The sequence below is a fragment of the Anser brachyrhynchus genome (genome assembly GCF_964034855.1).
Source record: "Anser brachyrhynchus genome assembly, chromosome: 2".
Lineage (NCBI taxonomy): Eukaryota > Metazoa > Chordata > Aves > Anseriformes > Anatidae > Anser > Anser brachyrhynchus.
The window spans coordinates 82,529,250-82,553,178 of record NC_137695.1 but is presented as its reverse complement, the minus strand read 5'-3'; the positions used below and the strand labels follow the sequence as shown (position 1 = coordinate 82,553,178).

The window sequence follows — 23,929 nt, the reverse complement described above, 5'->3', positions numbered from 1 at the left end:
TTTCTAAACAATTCCTTTTCTTCTCTCCCATTATTAGAAAGTTTACTTTCATGGAAACTACATGGGAGATTCAATAACCCTATTTCCACTGGTTATCAACATATTGCAAATATGCAGGAAGGTCACATTGTTATGTAAATTTAGGATTTGCCTGGCAAATTTGAAAGTAATTTTCTTACACTACTGTAGCTTGATTCATTACCAGGGTTCCAAAGGTTTGCCAAAATATACAGAAAAAATGAAAAATTGTATTTACTGTACTCAACAATGGTATTCAAATAACTAGAGAGGAAAGTTAAGAATGAAACAACATTTTAAATTCAATTTTAGTTAAATCTATTTCAAGTTTATTTCAAGTAGAACTTGGCCAGTTAGAATCCGTACCAGTGGGAATCTGTAACCGATGGTTTGAATTTGACCACGGCGCTGAGTTTTAGAGCCTGTGTCTGCCAAAACTGGCAGGAGGGTCCTGGTGGGCTTTCTCTCCTCCACAGGGCAGCAGCACAGTGTCTTTGGCTGTTGCCCCTGATGGAAGGCTGACTCAGAGATGAGCCTGCGGGACGCAACATTGTGTTTGCATTTTGGCTTCCCTGATATCTCACAGACAGATGCTAATAGGGCCCAAGACTATTGTGCGGAGTTATTAATGAACGGTTAGTTTCACTGTGAAATGTGCTCTCAAGCAAGAGAAAGATACTCTACCTACATTTTCTGGTAGCCCACATCACCCACATCCTCTGCAAGTAAGAGGCAAAAGGTAACGAGGATGATCAAAGGCGTTGTATGCTCTTTCTGGAACTGACGGGTCAAGATTAGGTTAATAATTAAAGAAAACTCCGAAATGTTACGACTTGGTCTCCAACCCAGGGGAATTCCTCTGCCCCTCCACCCAGCCCCTCTTCTTAAAGAGCACATAAATGGTGGTGAACAAAATTTTCTCTGTTGTATCTGAAAAACTCCACTAGCATAGCACTTGCCTGTTTGATATGATTACCATCCAGTACTCCTGTAAAAAATAAGTTGTTCTTGCATTAGACTGAGCACAGAGATGATGGAAGTTGCCCAGCGCTGTTCAGTCTTATGGCAGAAGAGAACCTGAATAGCTTGGATACTGTGAAAGTGCCACAAATTTGGGGTTGCCTTTATACCATTCAGTGCTTTCTTCCAAGTTTCTGCTGCAAGGTAATGGGAAAGCAGCAAAACATGGTAGTATTGCAAAAAGTTTCACAGGGATCACAAGGGAAATACGACACTTGGCAGCAAAGGAAATTGAAATGGCCCTGCTGTGGAAGGTTTTCTTTTGCCTCTGAGCATTATGAGGAATCTGCGTGTGCTGGTTAGCGTGTAGAAACTGTGGTCTTCCTCTAAATAGCTGTCATTACTGGGTGTGCTTCCCTGTTTGAAATGAGTTGAAGATCACTGCAGCCCTGCTACAGCAAGGATCCCCAAGTAGCTAGATTGGTGTTTCATATCCATAACAAATGGTCTGTGTGCACCCTACAGTGCTAATGGGGTTTCTTTAGAAGTCTTTCTTTGCTTTGTACAGAACAAAAGGCAGATCATACAGATATTATACTGGTTTTGGAAGCTGGTAAACTGCACGGTCACCTTCATCTGAGTCTGGTACGTTGTCATTCCCTTCAGTGTTTTAGGGGAGTGAGTGTTTCAGTGATATGTGAAGTGAGGCCAGTTTTTCTTGGGAAAGATTATGACTCGTCTTTTCCACGGGCTTTTTTTCCTACTGGTAGTTTCTGGGACTTTTCCTGGAAAGTTGTTTTCTGTGGCTCACATTTTATGGCAAGCTTTCCAAGTCCCATCTGGCACCTTCAGCAGCAAAGCCAGCTTCTGGTTCATCTCGCTACTCCCACTGAGAAAAGTTTTTAGAGCAGTGTAGGGTTGCAGCTATACTTGCAAGGAGGTCCCTTTTCTTTATCTTGCACAGAGCGGTAGAGGCTCTCCACGCTTTGGGTGTGGGTACAAAAGCTTTGCACAGTCTTGACAGGCCCTATGTCCAGCATGTGGAGGAGGTGGCTGTTTCTTTCCAAATGCCGCAGTTGTTTGTTTCCCTGATTAACACAGTGTGGCTGATCAAAGAAGGAGTCACCTGTCTGAAGTCTGAAAAATCCCTGTTAGTTCCTGACAACGGGCAGATACCTCCTGGAGAAAATTGTGCACAGTGGAATTGAGGTCTCTGGAAATCTGCCCTTAGAACGGGAACGAATGACCTACAGGGAGAGTTGAAGAGGGGAAGCCAAGGGGGGAAAGGTGTAGAGGAAGAGTCAAATCTCTCAAGGGTTTTCACTGTAGCATTATTAGACTAGGTGCAGCTGCTAGTTTCACCCATAACTGTGCCACACTGGGCAGAAATTATTTGCAGTTATAATGTAAGCACAGACAGGTGTTTAATTAAATTCATAGGCTCCGACAGAGAATTACTTGCAGCATTTACTGTTGCTACAGCCTTCAGTACCTGGACTTCCTGCCAGACAAGTTGAAATAAATTGTGTGCTAAGATCAGGGTGGTGACAATAGCCTCAGGCTGTGTGTCAGGCTAAGCAAAAGGTACTTTCTGATGGCTGACTCTCTGAAGTGCTGGGCTAGGGTCATTTACTGAGGTAAAACAAAGTACGGCCATCTCACAGAATGTCAGCCTGGATCTGGAGTATTTTTCACTGAGATTTTGGATGCACTCAAATCCACAGTAAAGCAAAACTCAGGACAGGGAGTGCACACAGATTACACTTGAAAAAGCTTGGCCTGAGTACCTGTGCATTGAGCCTGACAAATGATGCACTGCTTAATGTGAATTAGGGTCATGTTCCCTGTTCTCCCTGAGGGAGAGCATTATATCTTGTGAAAGCTTAAATCTGAACCCAAGTTTATCCAGGCAACACTTGTGTGAATAAACTCATTTCCAGTCTCTAAATGAAACTCATTTTCATGCTTTATTGTTGTTGTTGTTTCTTTTTTTTAATGCTTTTTAGTTATTTTGCATAATATGCTATTTTGGAAAACATTAAAAAAAAACAACAACTACTTGAACAACATTTTTTCCCCCCAGGATTTTTGGTTGCATGATTATCAAAGCTCATTTTTCTCCTTGGTAGTGAAGATACTATTCAAATATCTGTGCATGCAAGAAAAGAGAATATTAGAGTTGAGATTCACAGTCTTACTTCATTTTTAATTTCTTTAATTTTCATATTCTTCGCATAAAAGTTGGTCCCTGATTTAGATTATGACAAGATTTATTGATAGACACCCACAGGAAACTATTAATACAGATTTTTTTCCCTATGGCTCTTTCTCACTCAAGTCTTCTTAAAATAGGGGGAGAAAGTAATAATTTAGCATTAATTAGTGTCTGTGGCATAAGGCTTTAGTAGAATATCTCTGTATCTCAAGATGCAGTGCAGAGATATGGAAGGAAGTGGGATGTCAAGTGAGAAGCTCCTGGATCTGATTCAGTTACAAGTCCAGATACACGAATTTCAGTGTTTGTCTGAATCTTGATTTCATCCTCAGCACAAGATAAGAGACAGAACTGGACTTGTGGATAAAAGGATTCATACTATATAAAGTGTGTCCACTGAACTGCAGTTACGAAATTCCCCTTTCAAAGAAATGATCCAAAGAAAAGAACATTAGTTGCACTACTTCAGCAAAAACAAAAGATGTCACTATCAGACACAAAAAGAGTTGAGCTAATTAAAGATTAGTCTGAAACTGTTCAGATCACACCATTGTGATACAATAATAATTTTTAGTTTCTTTCTTCATACAAAGGGAAACCACTGAAGACACTCTGTGAAACTACTTTATCTGAAAAAAAAAAATAATCTGACTTATGAAGCTCCTTTCTTGAGAGGAATGTTTATAGAATTGCTTCCAAGTTCCTGTAAATGCCCCCACGTTTCACACTCATCGTATCATGTGAAGCTGTTCTCGACCCCAAAGAGGACACAGGGTGAATCATTAAACCAAAATGAAAGAAGAAGAATATGGAGAATAGAAAGTTTGTGAATTGTGAAGACAGAACATAGTATAGAATGGAACAAAAGGGGAAGTTTGTAAAGCGATAGATGTTGGAGGGAAAATAGCACCTAAGGAAGAGATTATCTCGCTGCCATCCCTGCTTTTTCAGTGGAGTTACACTAAGTTTATTGGAATGATGTCTGGCACCATATGCATTTCAATTTTCATGATGCCGTGGAGGTCAAACTCCTATTACCTCTTCTGAAAGGAGAAGTGGATTCGTGAGTTATAATCAGACAAAACAGTAGGACAGCAATTTCTCAGAAGGAGAATGATTTACCAGGAAAGCTGTATCTTCAGACACAGGCAGACTCTTTCCAAGTCCGGTTGGATTTGCTTATCCTGCCCTCCTGTTATGGGTTATGTCCCTCAGAGACACCCTGGGCTAGATCTGAAAATCATTGCTTGGGACAACTCTCTCTCTCAGAGCCTTCCTGAGAGTTTCTGCTGCTCTGTCTGTTTCTCAAGTGTGATATAGCACAACATGGTCCTCAGGTTCTCTGCAGTCTTAATGAGATCATCCAGTATTGCAAGAAACGTGCATGCATGATACTCTTTATCCCTGCTTCCACTTTTGCCTAGGCATCCTCTAATAGACTGTCATAACTCTTTGACTCTTGTTCAAATTTTTCAACGTTTGCCTTTTTTTTTTTTTTTTTTTTCTGTTGTATGAGTACAAGATTCAGAGAGGAGTTAGTTCAAAGGAAGAAATTCACTGTCCCTCCGTCAGTCCCTTGGGGAATCTGTACAATGCTCAGTACAACTGGAGACGTTCATTTCTCTGTGGGTCCCTTCTGCTCTGGGGAACTTCCCCCTTTAGGGGAAAATCCACGTTCAGCCACAAGTGGGGGAGTCCCAGAGAGCTGGACAAGAGGAGAGAGGGGTGTAAAGGACCTAGAAATTGCTTCAAAGAAATGAAGGCATCTGTGTAGACAGTCTTCAGGAAGCATAACTGGATCTTGGGAGTCTGATGATGAAACAAGCTTGGCCCATCTTGGTCTCACTCCCTGGAAATGGCGAGTTTGGGAAGTTTGTGAAAGCAAGGTGTGGAAAGTGATGGGAAATTTTGCCTGATAAAGCACTGGGGAAAAGCTGAATGAACACGTCAGGATTTAGCCAGATGAAAGAGTAACAGAGGAGGCCTCTGACGTTTGCAGGAAGAAAAAAATAATACTCAAATAACTCAGGCACATTAGTTGGGATGTAGAAATTTTATCTACCACGTTGGGTCTCAAGCTTGTAGGTAGGGTATATATTTATATATGAGTGTATACAAGGGCAGGTGTGGTGCAGTAGGAAGCATGTTGTGTAGCTCAGCTTCTTGTAAAAATATTTAGAAGTTGAACCCACTCTTTCAACATTTATTTTCAGGACCAGTTTTGATTATTGGTATTATACCATTGGTATTATACCATTGATCTAACCGATCACTGGTGTGACCAGTGTTAACTGTGGACATCATTCTACACTGTGTTTAGAGTGAAAATTTATCTACATTTGCATCCATTTAGGTAGTTGGTTTTTTGTGTGTGTGTGTGTGACAACAGCTCAGACAAAGAAGTCTTTTGAACATCAACTTTGAACGTGTCCAAACCAATGGAAGTTTTTCTATTTCTTTCACCGGATCTTTCAACCAGATTATCATTTTCTAGTTGAATGATAATAGAAGTATTAGAGTTTTGATCTTACTGCAGATGAAGTAAGGAAGGACTAGAAAGAGTACAGTGCTGTTTTTTCCCCATCTTGTGAAAACTCTTAGGAGACAGCAGAAAAAGTATTGAGAGATTTCACGTGTTGATAAAAATGTCGATCAGTTTTGCATCTCATAAGAACTTCCCTAAAAGGTGAAAAACACAGATTTATTTTCCTTATCTTGGCATCTCCTTAAATGAATCAGCTATGTAACTCAGAGTATAGTGTTACATTAGTTACAGCATGCCTCATAGCATGTAATGAGAGCTGTTTCATTTAGCTTCAGGAAAAAAATCTAAAAATTACTTTTGTTTCTTAAGAAGTCCACATAATGTGTAGAATTTGTATTTCTTAAGTGATTACTATAATTGCCTAAATTTCTATCTTTCCTTTTTTTTTTTTTTTTTTTTAACATGTGCCTCTGTATAGCGAGTGGTTATATGATATATTTATAAATGTTCTTTGGCTGCCAATTCACTTTTTTGTTTTCCATCAATTTTAGGAGATTTTCTGTGGCTGTTCTTGCTGTTGATGGTATTCTAAAACCTTACATACAGCTCAATAATATGCACTGATTAAAGAAATCGCAATATGTCAAAAGCCTTTTTTTCGGTCATGCAACATCATAATCACCTCACCTGGCATTCATATTGTATTCCACTAGTGGCACGTGTAGACGTATCTCTGCAATGAATTGGATGCTGATTTATAAAACAGTATTTTTAAAGAATCTGCTCAGATATAAGTGCTAGGGAGCATAGTCAGCAGAACTCTTGTGTTTGCACTGTATTTGTTTGTTTATTGCTTATTGGATTCCCATAGTGTCCAGACTGAAAATATATGTTGTTATTGGTGTTGTGCCTGGAAATTAGAGTAAGACTTATTTGCGCTAGTTTTTGTGCAACACTTTGTGAGTGTATTGGATTCTTTGCCGTATGCTCATTTTACTTGACTGTGGTGGAATAAGGAAGCTATTGATGGATCTTATTCAGAACCTAAGAATGATTAAATTGTGTAATTTTGTATACAATCATCTGAATTATGCAAGCATTTACAAACCTCAGCCAGGATACTTTAGAAGCAAATTTTATTTGGAAGATGTGTAATTTACTGAAGTGTTACAGTATTCAGTAGTAGTAAGAGAACTGCTTAATTCAAGGATAACATAGTTATTACTTATTCACTTATCTATTCAGTTGCATGTATTTCTATAATTTCAGAATTTTTACTCAGGAAGCACACAACCCACTGCTATCACGGCTGTCCTCTCCTCTTAGAGATTTATAATCTAAGAGTAACTCAAAGACACAGCAGAGGAACACAGTCTGGTGATGAAGAGGGAACTTGAATTGATCTCAATATAGCATATTTTTTTGAGGATTTACAACACAGGAACGTTTTAAAGGGAAATGTGAAGGAACACATAAATAGGATAGAAGGAAATGCAGAGGTGTACATCTCAAAATTTAACAGGTGGCTGTGCCACAGGTTGTTTGAAAAGCCCCTCTTCTACTCAGCATTTCAATAGCAAGCAAGGCAGTAAGTACATCAGGGCTATATTGTGACAGGTCCCACAAACACAAGACTGGTAGGGTTGTATTTATTATGATAGAAAAACAAGAATAAGAGGAGAGATGTCCCAGGAAAAGCAAAGTAAATCAATATATCAAGGTACAAAATTTCATCTTTGCTGAAATATTTGCACAGCACAGAATGGTGTTGACAAAGCTAGGAAAAGAAAAAGACTATTGCAGGTATCACAGAATCATAAAATCATTTGTGTTGGAGAAGACCTCTAAGATCATCAAGTCCAACTGAATTGAGATAATACATGATGAGAAACAAACCAAAGTTATAGTTGGATGAACAGAAAAAAACGTTATATTTAAGGTTGTTATTCAGAAAGTATCTGCAAGTTTTATTTGTAGCCTAGCACGAGGATCAAGAGAGAAATCCAAGCTGAACATGATGCTGCCTTTATGGGCCCAAATGAGAGGCAGGATGGTGATGTTTCCACTGTGAGAGAAAAAAGGGGCAGGTGGGAAATGACTGGGGGAGGACGATTAACCATATTAAGCTTACACCGATGATTACACATCCACTGCGAGCTGTCAGAAAGACATGCTGAGTGGTTAGCTAAGCGAAAATGATTCATGCCTAGAGTGGAAACGTGGATTTGTAAGCTGTGAGCATGAAGTTGTTAAGTGCATTGGGGGAGTGATTATTTAGAGATAAGGGGCAGAAGAAGAGAAAAGAGCTAAAAGCAGACAGAACACTCTGTCCCTCTTGAAGTGATGGAGGGGGGAATATAGATGGCCTGCAAACAGCTTTGTAAACTGTCACCGAGGTGGAGGAGAATTAGGAGAGAACGGAGACCCTGAAGCCAGTGAATGTCAAACTTTCAGAAATAGATGGCAGCTTTGTCAAGAACAACTGGCAGACCCCAAAATGGGAAGACCACAGTGCTGCAGTTGTATGGTTTAGTTAAAAAGGCACTGGAGGCTATGGTGAGAATGGTTTAGTTGAATTCAGTTGCCAGGAGCTAAACTGGAGGAGGCCTAAGATGTAATTAAACAAACAACTTCAATAACTTGGAGTATCTGAAATCATTACTTAGATTTACTTGTGAAGTTAGACCACACTGCAAAATAATTCTGAAAGAGAGAGCTCTTTCCTGTTCCCAGTATCAAGCCTGCAGAAAATAGCTGTAGCTACTTAAGGGAGAAGACTGGTAGTATAGGATGAATTAGTCAGAAGAAGTGAAAATACATGTAAGAATAAAAACTAAGTAGCTGCTTTTGTAAAAATACCATAAATAAATAAATAAATAAATAAATGCCCCCAAACACACCAATGCAATGCACTAGTTGAAAGAAACCCAAGCTAATAAAAGTACATGGTGAAAAAGGAAGAAAAGTAACAGATGTTGGAACTTAACAACTAGGAATAATTGGTAGAGTCCAGAAAAATACATTTTAAAATCAACAGGAAGAGCTATGTCAACACTGCACTGATTTTAGACAGAGAAATTTGCTGCTCATATTTGTATCGATTTCTTTTATGTAAATTTTGGTTGTAACTTTAGTCCTTCTGCCTTATTGATAAAAAATACATGTACCTGCTCCCTAATGAATCTTATTCTTCAAAAGATGAGCAGGGAAAAAAAAGCTGTAGAAGCAGCAGACTTAAAGACAGAGTATAAACAAAAGGCTGTTTGTGTAGGGAAGAGAAACAGACAGACATGAAAGAGAGGGAGTGATGCAAGAAGGTACAAAGTAGACCAGGAGCTTGAAGAAGGAAGGATTGTGGTGGCAAGAGAAGACACTAAAGGGGAAAAGCAGGTAAAAAACTTCTTGTGAGGTGAGAAGAGGGAGAAAGCCAAGGGAAAAGCATGAGTAACTGAAAGCATGCTAACGTAAGGAAGAAAATCACAGCGTGTTTAGTCAGTTATCACTTGGAAGAAATTGGTGGCTTCTGGTATGATCTAGTACATATTCTGAAACTCCTTAATGTTCCCAACCAGAAAGGAGACCCATGCAGTTCGACATTAGCTGTAAAGATTCATCTTAACGCTTTTGCCCTGCTTGGCTTTTTCCGGTGAAATCGATCTATTTCCACAAACATCTTTTTGATAATGAATTCCAGCTCTAAGTTTACATTGCCCATTTCCTTTTATGAAGACTAATGTTTTCATCTTGAGAAAGAGTGTTGAAAGATCTCACTTTGTTCTGGGTTGTTTGTTCACTTTCCAGACCTCTTTTTAGGAACTTACACTCTTACATTGCAAAGTTCATCTTCTAATGGGTACTGGAAAGAGTCATCTTTCTACCCTGAAAAATAATGAAGTTACTTTTCATCTTTTCTTTCTAAAATGGTATGATGAAGATGCTGTTAGTATGGGTTCACTCTGTACAGGCTTCAGTCCTGTAAATTTTATCCCCGTTGACTTCTTCCTTACTCAGATTAAAAGTCTTTTGGAAATCACCTGAAGATTTGTTTGAATGTGGTCTGCATGCTCAGTGACAAGGTGATATTTTAGAGCTATCTTCAGGACTCAAGACCAAATGGATAAATCTGAATGATGAAATGAAACTTGGAAGTACTTGGGACGTTGCAAATCAGCAAACCAAAACTAAATTTAAGTTCTAATTGGAATGCACCCAAACTAGTAAAACTAGCAAAACTTTAGTCAGGAGCAAAGGGTGAGAAAGGCTTTGGGAAGTTCCAGCAAAAGCTGAGATTTGGTTAAGGCTAATCTACAATTTCCCCCACCCACATGTGTCACCTGATATTCAAAAATGTTCAGAGAAAACAGAAACTGTATGGAAGATTTTAGTTTCAGCTGCATTTCCTAGCCTTACTTACAGGACCAAGATTAAATGACAAAAATTAATCTCAGAAGGTAGGAATCTCTTCTGAAAGGCTGCAGCACAGAGGAAGATGTTTTTCTTAAAAGACTGGCCTTTAAAAGATAAAGCAGTAAAAGCTTTTGGTCTTCTCTTAATTTCTGCTTAAAACCATGCACTCATTAAAAAGAGTGGATGTCTGGCTTTCCAAACAAAATACATTCTTGCTGCAAAGATCTTAAGATCATCATAAGCAGATGAAGAAGGGTAAGAGTGAGGAACTGGTGTTAGCCTCATTTTTCTGATGTGCAGTTTTTAGCATGGTCTTTGGTTATGTTTACCCTCTCTAGACTTCAGTCTGGTAATAAATTTATCAAAGGTAGCTTTAAATAAGGAACTCTACTTTCACAGAGTAAATTAGACTTTTTAAAGTCTTCATGTTTTTCCAGCGGAACTACCTTTGCCTCTGAACTAATTCGCATGAAGCTCCTCATAGCAGTGTAGACCTTCCCAAACGCAGGAAATAACCCCAAGTTTTCTGAATCTCAAATCCAGTATCTTTGCTACCACCCTTCCTGTCTTCCAATAAAAAAGGCAGGATGTGAGAACTGAGAGAACAAAGATCTGGAATTCATTTTCCTTTTTAGCTTACAGAAATTATTTTATTAATGAGCTGAGGAGATCAACACTTTTAGCAAAAAGGAAAATAATGGAAAGCAAAAAAATCCTTGATGCTCTAGAATATCTTAAATGAATCATCAAAGACTGCAGGGAAAAATGTATAGAAGTAGATATAGTGCTAAATTTAAAACTCAGATCTCTGGCTCCCTGTCTTGGATCCCTGATGAGTGAAAGGGAGGGATGAGTTTTAGAAAGCTGATGTGCAAAGGAACTGTAACATTTGGATACTGCTGGAATATGTAGGTTTCCAGAGCTGGAGAAGTAAACGATGGCACATAATAGTGAGACTGAGCAGAAGATGTTTGTGTTGCCTTGATGACTGAGACTGTGCAAAAGGTTTTGGGGAGAAAGGCTTAAACGTTTTGCCTGTGTTGTCTTTAAAACTGATGGTAGACACTATGATAAAATATGTGAGGAGGGTATTCATTATGGTGGCAGAAGAAAGGCCCAGGGAAAAAAATAATCTGTGAGGCTAAGGCTATTAGTGAAGAGCTACTATCTCTGTGTTTTTACAGGAGATCTCTTAGCAGTGATTTAAGGAAAAAAGAAGCAGAGTCATTGAATCTGAGACTAATTCAGGTTGAAAGGGGTCTCCATAAGTTGCTTAGTCCAAGCTTTCTTTGGGTTTTGGTTACACACAGTCTCCCTGGGCACCTGTTGGAGTGCTTAACCACCCGCCCTGTGACCACGCATGAAACTCTAGATGGCCATGTTGGAGAAGGGTACAATCATTTAATTTGAAAAAGATGATTGCAGCATTAGAATGAAGTGCCAGAAGTTGACAGTGAGTGAGGCTGCAGGAGTGGCAGGTCAACAGCAGTTTTATATAAGCCCTTAAAGTATGGCAGCAATAGTCAAGCCTTTGCAAAAAAAGCTCCTATGAGCTCTAGGGATAAGAGAATTTAGGTTTTATTTGCATTGTTAGGTGGCCAGTTAACTCATATGATTCTGTAGATGTTAACTCTTTCAATGTCTGACCTGCACGTATTTTGATCCCAAGTTTATGCCCTCACCTGTGTGATTTATTTGTGGTCAGATACCTCTCCTAATGTTTAAAATATTCTGAGGAACTAGAACCAGGACTAGGAACAAGGATTTAATTTAGCCAGAATGTCTTCAGTAGAGGGTCTGGAGGATCTTTTTGACTTTCAGAAATGCCTAGTAGTGCACAACCATCACGCAAAACAAATTCAATAAAAATGCTGTTGACTTTGGTGGAAGCAGAGTTAGGTTGACACTTTGTGGTTTTGAGAATTCTACCCAGAGATGACAATTGAAACTACTCAGAATATTAGCTGTGATGGAAAAAATGCATAAGTAATCATATTTGAGACTGGGAGTTACAACTTATAACCTAGTAATATCATGTACTTCTGTAGGTGCCAGACCTACTCAGTTTTCTCACCTGCCACACACACACGAGTGACAGCCTGCCCAAGGCAAGGCAGAAGTACCTTATTATCAAAAGGTGTCTGGGGGGGCCACAAAATAATGAAACAGTAGTTCGAATGTCACAAGCATGTGAGAAGCACGCAAAGCACGTAGCAGCTTTCCAGCTGAAGAGCAAGCAGGAGGTTTATTTCGCTGCTAAGTAAAACCTATAGTAGGAGCAGTACATTGCAAGTCCTAGGGAGAGACTCACACTTTGCAAAAGTTCCAGATGACCTGCGCCATAGCTCCCCTTGGGTTTGCACTGCTGAGGTGTCACTGAAATAGGGATAGTTGTGGTTTGAGGTCAAACTTTAGCCAAACTGGTTTTAGGATGCAGCTAAAGTGTGCACCTGGTCTCAGGAAGTGGGAAGTTTCTCCTCTGTTTCTTAATCTAGAGGGAGCTTCAAGGCCTGTCTTTCATTTCCAAGAGGTGTAGTGCTTCTGACTTTGCTGCTGCCCGTCTAACCATCACCGTTTCTCCCACATCTTTGTTGAAGCAGTGACCTTCTCTCTGGTCAGCCAGCAAACTGACATTGGGATAGGGTCACCAAAGGTTCACTGCATCCTAAAATGGGATTTGCGTCTGATGCTGAGACGAGATGAATGTCGGTCGAAACGTGGCTCTATTCTGAAGTCACCATGGAAAAATTCCACCTTCTGCAGGGGCAGCTGACATCACTTGCATTGGTGACCGGAGAAGGTTTTTTCCCTGATATTATCTCTGTCCATCTTGTAGTCATGACCAATTAAGAAAATATTTGCTTCATCTCTGTGTGAAAAAAAAGAAATCAGTCTTACGCAGCAAAATTTAACTCAGTGTATAAAGGACCGCTTCCTTTGTTCTCTAGTATATTCCAGTGAGTTTGCATAAGCAGTATTTAGGGAGACAATATGATCTTTTGAGACAAATTTCAAGAAGGAAACAAGCCACCTTGAGCTCTAGAGATCAGGCTGGATTTATGCTGTCATATTATACACAAAAATAAGCACACTTATGATGGGAAATACTGAAGATGACTGACATGAAACCCCACTTTACAAAGTAGAACTGCCCCTGAGATGTTAATTTTGAATTCACAGAGCTGGACAGTACCTTTGCTGAGCTCAACGGGCAGTAGATGCTACTGTACATAAAAGATCCTTATTTTGAGTCAAAATTGAAGAGCATAAAAACAGTTATGCCCAGTCAGACTGGATATCCTTTTAGCCCTTTGCCAAGGGAGACTGACAGCAAATACCTAAGAGGGAGTAAAAGGGTAAAGTAAGGTTATGGTGAAATTATTCCAGTATATTCTTCTGTCCTTCAGTATTGTGTAGCTCAGGGACTTCCATTGCCAAAGGCTTTCCTATTTAGCGATCCTTTACGGATTTTGGTAGTTGCTTGTTGAACCTTATCACACACAGTCTTTTGCAGCAAGGACCACAACAGTTTAACTCAACGTGTAAAGGATCACTTCCTTTGTTCCTGCCTGCTCTGGGCAAGTTTTATTTGATGTCCCTTAGCTCTTGTGTTGGTAAAAAAAAAATAAATAAAAAAAAAGCTAGGAACAGTCATCACCCGTTCACTTTCCCTGTGGCACATAATTTGATAGATCTCTGCGCACATCTTTCTTCAGCCATCTTTTTTCCAGGCTGGAGTCATTTTCACACAGAAAACAGATATTTTGGTTTACCTGAAAGCCTGACTTTACTTTTACACTGGAAAACAGATTAGCCAAAACAAAACAACAAAAAAAATCAGTTACTCCCCTTGAAGAAAGGTCCAAAATAAAGCTCCTCTGTATGGTTGCTTTCATTTTCAGTGGATGAAGGCCAGATTCTTGGAAGGCAGAAGCAGAGGTAAAGGCAGACTTGTATATAAAGAGAAGCAAGTGTTCTGTTGCACCTAGTGTTTGACCCACTTACCATTTATCCTTTGTGTATTATTATTCTGCAGAATAAATTATTCTACATTTTCTAGAGAATAAAAGATACTAAGGCTTGGAGCTGTGATTTGTGAGCAAGAAAGGGACTGGGGTACTGAAATGAGTAGTGAGATGAGTGAAGGACAAAGATTAAGGGAAAAGATAAAAGGGGAGCTGGATAAATATGTACTGGGGAAATGGTAATTTTGCTTCCACATGTGCAGAAAACCCGTCCCTTGTCTACTGGATTGAGTAATGATTCATCACTACAACAGAATAAAGAAAAGAAATCTATATTTCCTTCCTCATTCTGGCTTTGACACATGGGTAGAGGAAACCGACTTCATGATCTTAAGAGTGAGTATCAAAGTTTTCAGTGGAGAATCAAGTATGCACTGAAGGTGTCAGACTAACAGCACAGAGACCGAAATCCTCCTTGTATAACCACAGAAAGGCTCATAGAGGCAGCAGCAATTAAGACTTACCAAATATCATTATAGAGCAGTCTTATTCTGAAGGAATCACTTCTCCCTACCCCCCATGGTACTAGAAATGGCTCGAGTGACCTCTTCCGTGTCAGAAACTTGTTGGAAGACTTTCAGACATAGGGGCAAAAGATAGAGCTCTATTGATTTCAGTGAATGCTGGGCTCCATGTACCAGACCTTTGGGTTTCCAGTAAAACATAAACTACATTTGGGAGTTTTAGAAGGCAGACATACAGCTCTTCTATTCGACTCAGCAAATGCAACCCCTTTTACTAAAGGTCTCTTTCAAATTTCTTTTTGGGGCAGACAGACCCTGAATTTGCAGCACAGACGGGATGTCATAGCTCCTGTTCCTCAAGAGTCGGTGTTTTGCCTTGTTTGGTTTCCTGCAGAATGCATTTTTTTCGTCGTTTGTGTTCTAAAATAATCCCCACTGTTGGAGTGAATAAACCAAAAGAGATCTACGTGCTTCAGAGAGCATCCTGCTACTACGTAGGCTGTCCACCAAAACAGCAGCTGGAATAACTTTTGCTCTGTATGGTCACTCCTGTGGGTGTCAGTTATTTACAAGTGGGGGAGGCTTTAGTGAGGAAGGGACAGAAGAGCCAGTGGAGCAGCTGCGCTTTGTTTGCTGTGTGAACTCTTTTCCCCTTGGGCTTCTTGGGATTGCTACTTCAAGCAGCATAAGATACTGTCACCTGGATCAGCACCAGCTCTGCTGCTCGGGCATGATTCAGAGCAACACAGAAAGCAGAAACGCGTCTTGAGGAAGTCACAGTAGCAACACGAACCACCCACCCCAGGGGATGCGTATCCCTGTACCTGCTACTTCCACTAGCTCTCCTCCTTCCTACACACTTTGCACTGATGTCTCTTCTGAAATAGCGACATACAAATTTGTTAATTTGCTCATCTCTTTATGTTGTTTCTCTTTCCTGCTGTATTGCAAGGGGCAATGTGTTTTATTAATATAGATGCTAGCCTTTTGCAACTGTGTCAGTCGTGCAGACTCCAGGCTCTGGAATGAAGACAGATCTAACGAAGGTGTTGAGATTTGTGTGTTGGGTTCATGAAGTGTTCCTCAGGTCTGGAAAATCTGCAGATATTTTTTTTTTGCTCTAGCTTTTCAGGCATGTTTTCTGGGCACTGAATCTCTGGAACCACTTCCAGGAAAAGGGATCTTGTGGTCCAGCTGCCCCAGCCCATTTTTGAAAGCAGTTTTGTTCTAGTAGCTTTTGTCTTTGTTATGTCTTTCCTATTGTGATATTTTATGTGCAGCCCTGCAGACAACCTGGTGCCATTAAGCTACAGCCATCGCATTGTTCTGTGGTGCTTCCAATTTGCATGGAAAATTATTCATGTTAATAACTCTCCATTGTTCATGTCTTATCTTCCTAAGTCACGCTGGAGAGCTATACAATACGAGCCCTACTGTCGAAAGGCTTCTGTATACTTTAAGGCATGAAGTGATTTGCCTGCAGTGAATTCAAATGAATTCAAGGCTTTTAGGGACGTATGTAAAATCAGCCAGAATTCTTCAGATTTTCTTAATTTCCCCTCAGGTCACGTTGGCCACCTTTGCCCATGATAGCAGGCTTTGACCTAAATGCTTCTGCCTGTGCTACGGCTGAGCCTTGTCTTGCTTCAGAGAGAGACAGCTTGTCATTCCGCACAGACATGGGCTTTATTCAGTTTACAGTGCAAGGGAAGGGTATTTTCTGAGCTGAGACGGAGCTAAAATGTTGCATTACAGATATCAGGTGAATTCAGCAAACATTTTTGCCTAGCGTTGCATGCGCTGCAAGGGGTGTTTTCTCTTCTTATGAACCGACAGGATAATTGTTGGTTACGTGGAGATATGAGGCTTTTAGGTTCGTTGCCATTTTCCCCCGTTTGTGTGCAGAAGATAATGCCCTGGGAAAGAACAAATGCTTTTTAGCAGTTAGGTCCATGAGCAGGTTTTCCTAATCCTCAACAATTGTTGACACGCTCAAATTACAAGACAGAAGTTAATATTTGATTGGTATAGTCCAAACCACAGAAGTAACGCGAATGTAAGATGCAGTGTCTTGTAGGTAACTGCAGAAAACTATAACATGTTTTAGAGTATAAGGCAGTGCTTTAAAAAACATCAAAGCATCTTTTCAGTTGCTGTTTAAAACCACTCGTGTTTCTCAGTTTTTAAGCACTATCACTCAGCACTGGTTTTGCTTCCTAATGTTGATTTGCTTTCAGCTGAGCTTTTGTTTCACAAAGTTTGTGAAACACACCTGCTTAAACACTTTAGCAATACGGAGCAAATCTGAAAATGGCTCGGTATCTATTATTTCATAACTGAAACCTAGTCAGGTTTCTTTTGTATTTTAGTATGATATTGTAAGCCACACAGGAAACCTACCTTCATTTCTATAGTGACTTATTCTAGAATATTTGGTCAGATATTATCAACTATATAATATTTTAAAATTACTCAGTGTTGGCACCACTCCTAAATACAGGCCCGTCTACATGCATTATAGCTCTATTCGGATATTAGAAGAGATTAAAATGAGTTTCATTTTCTGCCAGACGACAAATAAAGTAACCATCAAAGCAGGTAAAGGAATAATAAAAAGAAAAAAGACACTGTGAAATTTCCTGAAATGTCTTCCTTCTTTATTTACAAAAAAAGATTGTGTCAAGTAATTCTTTTACGACAAATGGTGTTCCTGTTCCTACCGAAATGAATGACAAAGCTTCACTGACTTCACTGTCAGCATAAACTGTTCCTGTTAGGCAGCACAAGTACAAACCCTGACTGTGCATTCTCTGACTTCGGCGTAAATCTGCATTAACCCTCCTCAACTTCAGTCAGAGCTTGGTTTTTCTTGCATTCCATCAAAGTGGGTTCGACTCTTGCTGATCAAAGTATGATTGTTTGCAGTGAAGACACAAGAGGATTTTTACTTAGAGAAGCAAGTTCAAAGACATGAGCTAATAAACCCAAACTTAATAAATCCACTGCTCAGCAGAATATTCAGCTAGCGTCATCAGCATTGCCAGATGGATTTCAGTGGAAATGCACTGCTTTCTCACACACGTAGTGGTCTGGCAGACGGCACAACTTGCTCAGGTCAGGGGAGGCTTAGACATAAGAAAGACTGGAAACTTTCTGGTCTCAGAGATGAACTGTTTCACCTTTCCTCGTTCCCCATCTTTCTCCCCATTCCAGTGTCCCCCAGCATTTGCATACCAGTGATTTTCAGAAAACTTTTCACAGGATTCCCTACAACCCCCCAAGGGCTCATTAAAAAGCCTTAGCTTGAAGGAAGGTCCCTTTGTGAATCAGTAGCTGGACAGGGGATGAAAAGCAAAGGTGGGAGCTACTGATCATCTCTCACAATTCAAGGAAGTTACAAGAGGAAGGCAGGGGAAGGAGACTGTGCCAGATCCTGCATTGTCCAATGCATTCATAAATGGGCTTGAAAAGACAGTGGATAGCCAAGGCGGCTGATGATACAACGTTGTTTCCAATAGCCAAAACCAAAAGCTGCCTGAGAAATTAGCACAGGGATTTTGCATCAGCTGCCTGGGTAGTATAATGGTAAAGAAAATATGGTGCTGATGAATACAAAATAGTGAATCTGTGAAAAATACAACCCTAGCAAATGCAGATAGTTCTGAATGAGATGTTGTCACTCAACAGACATCTTGGAGTCACTGTAAATGTTAATATTAAAAACAACAACAACAAAAAAACAGCTTAATGTTCAGGACAGGGACTGGGTGTGCCCCTTGGCTCAAAAACCTCAACTGCTGGTTGCCAGAAACTGGAAGATATAAAAGGGGAAGGAACCCCCTGTACTCACCCTGTTTCTCATAGGTGTCCATTACTTGTCACTGCTGCGAGATGCGGAGCTATGTAGATCTCTGCCACGACCTAATACATCTGCTCCTGTATCCTTATGTAAAATGAACAGTACAGAAGAGTTGATCTAAGCTGGGGTCACAAAGGAAAGCGAAACTATCGAGAAGTATTTGATCTGAGAACCAGTGTCGCAAGTCTCAGGTGAAGGACCAAAGGATCAAAACAAACAAAAAAGCCGCAGGAGAGACCACAAGGAGACCCTGAATTAACCCCCGGCAGGTTAGAAGCCTGCTAGGTGTTACTGGTGCTTTAGCACAGGGGATGACTGAGACTCCGAAACACCAGGCTAAAACATCACAGAAACACTTGAAAAGCTCAGAGGCGGATGTGAATAATATGTCCGGGAACTGTAAGGTGTCCAGTAGGTGCAGAAGGAGACAGGCATCAGCTTAATGACCAGGAATACATTATCTTCCCTTGGAAAGACACTGGTTGAAAAGAAGGTAAAAGTGTCATCAACCTGAAAGCAAACGGGGCCCATCCCCGACTACTAATTCTTCTCTTCTGTGACATAACTTTACAGCTAAACTGATGATTGCACCTGTTGTGCTAGACAAGGCATATGCAATATTATAATGTCTGAAAATGCCTTTAGTTTGATGACTCTGAAGTTAGGCCGTGTGCAGAAAAGTATGGGTTTACATGTCAACATTGGATGTACTTCACTTATTTCACTTTATATTGGATGTACTTGACTTATTTCCTGTCCCTAATCGTATTGATCCAGTCCTATTGATGATGTAATCGCTTTGATCCAGGGCTTTAGCAAGTTACGTCTCAGGTGGCCAAATACTTACAGAGAAAATGCATTTTTTAATAAATTCCAGAAGGCAGGCAGGCGGGTGAGGGGCACCGAGTCTGATGCTTAACCTGAGAATATCTTAATGGTTTACAACAGAAGACCAAAAGATTTTGGCCAAGAAAACAAAATATGGGATAGAGAGTTGTTGCTTTAACTGTTTTTAATTTTCCAAATACAGGAAATCTTAAGACATACTCCATTAAGCACAAGATATCGGGAAAATGTAATCAAAATCAAGATCTCTGCCCAGCGTGTTGGCTGGAGGCAGGTGGCAACTGCTGAATACCCCAGCCTACACTCATGAGTATCCTGTGGTTGTGGTAAGGCTGGGGGACTATCTCCTTGCACTGACCACAGCTGCTTCTGTGGCTGGGTTCAGAGATTCCTACTGCCTCAGGCAGATCGTACCCCGGTGATTCCCTGTTGAGGGGTGAACATCTCACTGATGGTCACCAAGCTACTATGGGAACTTCAAAACCGATCTCTTTCTACTCCAGAGTCTTCATGGACTATGTAAGATAAGTTCAATGGATATTATGGTTTACAGGCTCCTGCAGAGACGTTTTGTGAAAACCCTGTTTCCCTAGGATTTCCCATACATGATCTGGAAGCAGTGCTTAGGAAAAAGTGCTTAAAGCTGTTTTTCCATTTGAGGACACTTTGACGTGTGCCTAGAGAAACAAATACATACCTAGCTTATCAAGGGAATGCATTTGGATGCTTTCATTCTCACTCAGCAATGGACTATTCTTAGTAACTATTAATATACACGTGCCTTGCAGTATGTTTTTTGATAGCCTTGCTTCTATTGAAAATACTAGTCTTGCTTTTAGGGATCAAATATTTTACTGTATTTCTCCCAAATCCTGGCTTAGTAGACAATGCCTTACTCTTTTTTTTTTTTTTTTTTTTAACACATCTCAATGAAAAATAAATAGACCTGCTAGAACCAATTTCTTTCCTACATAAGCACTGGAGGTAAAGGTGTCAGGCTGACCTGCTAAACACGGGGAATAAAGTCAAAGCAGTATGAGTTTAGGGTCAGAACTGATGGCTATAAAGGTTAAGAAATTGTGTATATTTTAACTGGTTAGCAAAATCAGAATTTTCAAGGCATTATTTTTTCTACTTCTCTCTTCTAAATGTTTGAACCAAGCGGCTCGTGACAATCCCATCTACACCTCATTTGCAATCCAACATGATTATTAAGGTGGATTAACTTTTTTTTTTTTTAAAAGCCTTAAAAACAAACACACAAACAAAAGTGACTGCTGGCAGGTTTAGAGACACAGAAGTGCAGTAATTTGGTACACGGTTGCCATGGGAGCTAACCTACATCTAAATTACCTTGCACAGTTTTCTCAGCCATTGTCTAGTGTTGTTCCTCCTGTCTGAATCATCAGTTCCTTCCTAGGAGTCTGCCTACAAAAAAACTCTCCTTTCTGCTACTTTTGCCTCATCTGCTGGCTCAGATCTTTCATCTTCACACTCCTTATTCTGGTGATGCTGTCCATTAATGGAAGGGGTGGCAAGAGGAGTGTGAGGCAGAAGGTGACCACCCTCTCAGCACACTCAGAAAACAAGACTGGTGTTATTTACGAATATTTATGAGGCTTGGGGTTGTTTATTTCCGGGTGAAACCCTTCCTTCCTGTCAAACCAGCCTATTTCAGAGGAAAACTGACAATTTCCGACTAGCTATCCTTTTTATCACCCTTCTTGCCACCTCTGAGAACTAAGTTGTGACGCCACTTCAGGGGAACCCAGCCCAGGTCTTATCAGTTCCTGGCAGATCATGGATAGCTGAGATACCTTTTGCTTATGGCCGAATGTGAGCTCAGCACTCCAGGGTTTACAGAAAGTGAGATCAGAGGATAAGAAGAGTATTTACTTATTTATTTTTAACAAAACAAGCTCAACATACTGTCAAAGCAGAAGTTTTGTCTTTTTTTTTTTTTTTTTTTTTTTTTGAAGTCGACTTAGTTTCGGTATCAGTTTGCTTCTGTTTGTTAGTTTTCAGGCAATTGCCTAGAAGACGATCGCTGCTGCTGAACTCTTGGCATCACCAGGTTACTTTTGTGTGCAAAGTCAAGAAGTGGAGATTACTCAGTTTACCATCCCCACATCACAGAGCAGTCGAAGCATCCCCAGATCTGTGGGGTTATGGGCCATTCTGACGTGATGGCTCTTTTCAGGGATACTGAAAGCTATGAGATCTGGCAAGAGCTTTTTGCTCTTCTTTGCAAGTTTGTTTATTCACTCCAGTCGTCTCAGGATAGCTCGCTTTCTAAAAGCATTTTCAAAGGACTTTCAAAGCATTAAAAACAGTGCAAATGTTAAGGACAAAGAATAAGATCCCAGGAAGAAACAATCAATGAACACCATGCGTTGATTTAGGTCTGCTGAAGACCAGCCTCCATAAATGCATTATGTGATAGTTTATTAAACAGCAGCGAAGAACTGCAACAATCAGTTTTTGGAATAACTGGCAAGAGAGACGGGTCTGACAACTATATCAGGATTCCCCTGTACAGCTGTGGGGAAGAAAAGCAGATACTATACATCACCCTAAATGTTTAAGGTACATGTGGATTTCCTCCCACTGCTATTTAATCTTGGTATGTTGCACTCTCCCACTCTAATTTTTGTTCCTTCACTGTAGAAAGCTGCACATATGCAATAAAATTCTAATAAGGGAAAGCACTGCAGGCTGAAGTAGACGTCCTGAAGGGAGTCACGAAACTTGAAAATAAAAGAGAGAAGGCTGCGTGACACTTCCCATTCAGAAAAATGTTAGATGACTAAGCTAGATGCACTTGTATTCCGTCTGTATTGCCTAAGACAACGTAACGATTTCACATGTATTGCCCAAGCACAGTACTTTTCAGGGCTCTTTGCAAAGGACAGAAATACTGTGCTCTGCAGATGGAGAAACCGAGTTATGGGGAACTGAAGTGACCAGGCAAGACTTCCAGCATATTGAGCACGAGGCTTTCCAGTTATTGCAGACCTCTTAGCACAACACAGATCAGGAATTTTATTTATTGTTTATCTTTTTGTCTCATGTAATGAAACCATTTGCCAGAGTTTCTGGAAAAGAGTGCTTTCACTTTGGGGGCAGAATGTGTTTAGTAGTTATTATGGCAAGCTGCTATTCATACCTTTTGGACCTCACTTGTATTTTGTGTGGCATGACAATAAAGTAAATTGCATTCTGGAGAGCTCTGCCAATGAAATATTAAAGCCAGTATCTGTGATAAAGCTCACTGCTATGCTTTTCAGAAGGACTGAGGAGGAAGGAAGGAGAGAAGTGAAGTACGTTAAGTCGGGTGGCTATCCTTCCAGCCTTACAAAGAGCTCCTCTGATGTTTTTGCGACTGAAGACATGATATACACCACAAAGCCTGTGGAGCTTCTGGGAGGGGGAGACTAAGGCATGGTTCAAAAGCAAAAGCAGCATCTCCTCGGTGTCCCCCCTGTTCTGCTGTGAGCAGAGGTTGTGTGCGGATGTCGTGGTGAAGATAAGATCCTGATCCAAAATGGTCCGGGCTGAAGCATAAGATGGCTTCCTACTGACCTGCTGCCGTGGTCCTGTGGAAGAAACCAAGGAATGTAGAAGGTAGGAGAGGCCCTAAGCCTCCCATAACACGGGCTGAGGTGTAGCTCAGAAGTGCTCCCGGGCCCACCCAGTCCAGATACGAGTGGCCTAGCTTCAGCAGCCCATGCTGGTTTATTTATTTCCTCTTACAAGCCCAAGGTAAGATTACTCAGCAAACCTCTTGCTAGCAGCCTGCCTCCTCGCCAGCCGCTTGGCACACCTCTGTCACGGATGCTGGCTCTGAACGGCCTGCCAGCTGCAGGCAGCTCAAGAGTCAGTCCTGCATCAGCTGCCGAGGGCTGTGCTGCTCCAGCAGCGTTGCTGGCGGGCATGTTCCCTTCCCTTGAAAATTAAGCACCTGCGGTGATGACCTGGCTGTTTTAAGGCACGAGTTTCCCAGGTTTCCAGGCAGGTGTCCCAGTTTGAGGAACCCGATGGCTTAACTTCTGTTAGCTTTCAAGCGTGTCGTTGGCTTCTGTGGGGATAGCACCGGTTTGGGACGATGTGGCAATCTAATGACGAGGCGTGTGGGTCTGCTCCCAGTCTCCTCGTGCACTGGTCTGGGCCCGTGAGGAGCAGGCTGTCGCCCCCAGCCGCCTGTGGGGCTGGGTCTCCAAACGGGCTCGCTGGTTGCTCAAGGAAAGGGGCACGCGTACTGCTGAGGGCAGCACGGAGGATGCGTGACCGCCTGCTTGCCAACAGCCAACGTTAAATTACAACTGCAGGTTATGAAACCACTCCCTGAGAGCATGCTTGTATTGGCAACCACTGCCTCTACGTACCGTTCCCAGTCCCTTATCTCCCAGCCCTTCCAGAGTTCATCCATCAGGTATTTGATACCTGGCTGCGTTGCCTGTCGGCGTTACCCTGTTCTCCATCTTTCACCCTGCCAGTGCGTGCCCGGGGGCTGCAGGTGCCCCCGAGCTGCTCAGCCCTACCGAGGCGTGCCTTATGAACGCCACAGCACTTGAGTCACAGGTGGCACACGGACATCCGTTTAGTTATGTTACTGCATGTATTTTTTTAGTATATATGTAAAGGCAACTG

The 23,929-nt window shown here is 41.1% G+C and overlaps 1 protein-coding gene across 1 annotated transcript in view; it reads left to right on the top strand.

Moving 5' to 3' along the window:
- The window catches only part of DUSP22 (dual specificity phosphatase 22), a 134,508-nt gene that overhangs the window by 68,132 nt on the left and 42,447 nt on the right, over nt 1-23,929 (top strand). The window lies entirely within an intron of this gene.